Raw genomic sequence first — 2,466 nt, 5'->3', positions numbered from 1 at the left:
AAATGCCTAATTGGAATAGCCAAGTATATCAGACATTTTAAAAATTGGGAAAGAAGTAACAGTTCTTAGTTGCAGAACTCACACAAAACTGCCTAGGATATAATGAAAACAAAATATAGGCAGAAATACAGAAATAAATTTAGCAAGGACTCTGTACTTTAAAAAGACAGCTTGATACAATTACAGAGACACTATAAACTTTCTAAAATAACTTATTTAAAACATTTGTGTATATGGGTCAGTACAGTACAGGAAAAAAATAAAGACCAAAAATAATATCTTAAAAGCAATATATTTGACTTAATACAGTTTTTCTTTATTCATGTTATATATTTAAAAGCATAGAATTATACAAAAGATAAATCTTTTAAAATATTACATTTCCAGTGTATCATTTCTAGATATTTCATTTATATTATTATAATATACAAAAGATCTACATTATAATTATAACCCTATCAGAAAAATGATAATTCCCTAGTTGTATTGGGAAGTTCTCTCCAAGAATGGGTCAGCAACTCAAACTCAGATTTTTCACATTTTAAATTATTTCCTAGGCCAGATTTGGACAATCTTTCTTTTGAAAGGGCAAAAGAGTAAATATTTTTTACTCTGCAGGCCACACGGTCTCTCGTAACTACTCAACTCTTCGCTAATGATGCAGAAGTGGGCATGGAGAACAGATAAATGAATGAGCCTGCCTATAATCCAGTAAAACTTCATTAACAAAAGGTCATGTCAATCTGAATTTGGCCCATGAGCCATAGCTTGCAAACTCCCACTTTAGATTATAGAGGTGATTTAGCAAAATTAAAAAAAAAAAAAAAGAAAGAAAGAAAGAACCCCCTACGCAAAAGCAGAATATTCAAGTATATTTAGTGGAGTTTGGGCCCAACTGTTGATTTCATCTCTGCTATTGTCTATCTCTTTTTCTCACTCTCATTTCACTCTATTCTGAGTCTAGTCTATACTTTTATGTCCTATTTACATGTCCAATACCACCTGCCTAGGAGCCCAAACTAGAACTGTGGCTGTCATGCTGTATTTCTCCTCTTTTACCCCCCATTTTCAGGGTCTATTTAAATGTACAGAAAATTTTTCTCTTTAAAAATATAAAGGTAGCTATCATCTTATCCCACATTCTTGGGACGTATCTAACCAATGGATTGCAATCATTCCTCAGTATCCTTGGGAGATTTATTCTAGAACCACTTGTGGATACCAAAATACATAGATGTTCAGATCCTTGATATAAAATATTATAGTATTAATCATAGCACTTAGGAGACTGAGGCCAGTAGATTGCCTGAGCTCATGAATTTGAGACAAGCCTGAGCCAGTTTAGAGACCCTATCTCTAAAAATAGCCAGGCATTGTGGCGGGTGCCTGTAGTCCCAGCTACTTGGGAGGCTGAGGCAAGAGAATGGCATAAGCCCAAGAGTTTGAGGTTGCTGTGAGCTGTGATGCCACTCTACCCAGGGTGACAGCTTGAGACTCTGACTCAAAAAATTAAAGTAAAATAAAATAAAATAAAATATTGGGTCTAAATCCATAAACATGTTGTACTTTTGTGCATTTAATTAAATTTATAAGAATATCAATGAATATGATATTAAATATAATGTTACATTATATAAATGTATATATACATACATGTATTTCATTTTATGTTTCTTATTTATATAGAAATATAATGGATCTTTAATATTTATTTTATAGCCAGATATCTTATACTTACTAATTCTTTTTTTTAAATTCCATTGCCCTTTCCCATGTACCATCCTACCATTTTTTTATAATTATGGTTTTTTCCTCTGTTTTTCAAATCTTTTTCTTGGCTTAATCTATTGACTAGGACCCTAGAGCAATGCTGAATACTTTTATTGATTGTGAACATCTTTGTTTCATTCCTAATCTCTTAAGACTTTAAAAAAATTCTTCCTTTTAGTATTGCACATTGTCTTTGCAGGCAGATTGGTTCTAATTGTCCGGTCTGCTATTATGAGAGTTAATGCCCAACTCCATTTATCTTCAGGTGAAAGTACTTTCTCTTTCAGCACTTCAGTAATTGCAACTTTTTAATAGTAGAATAACAATGTGAATTGCTCTTTTCCTACTCAAAACGTAAGACTGAAGTTACATTTAAAATCATATTTTTAGGATTAAAAGTGGCAATAATCACCAATGCACAGATTTTAAATACTTGCCATCTACTTACAAGAATTCAAGTATTAGGCATTTTAAGCTATACAAAAAATTTTTAAGATCCATTTCCAGGTTTAGGGATGCTCAAAATCGTTTCAGAAACATCTTTGATAACAAATCAGGGAATCAATAGAGTTATAAAAAGACATTTCTGTACATAATTTGTGGCAATGCATATACATGTAGCTCCCCCACTCCTCAACCAAGGTAAAATATGATTAGCAAGTACTTTTTAAATATACTAAATAATTAAACACATTA

This window comes from Otolemur garnettii, unplaced genomic scaffold (genome assembly GCF_000181295.1).
Source record: "Otolemur garnettii isolate 467f Iridium unplaced genomic scaffold, OtoGar3 scaffold00040, whole genome shotgun sequence".
Taxonomy (NCBI): domain Eukaryota; kingdom Metazoa; phylum Chordata; class Mammalia; order Primates; family Galagidae; genus Otolemur; species Otolemur garnettii.
This window is presented reverse-complemented; position numbering follows the sequence as displayed.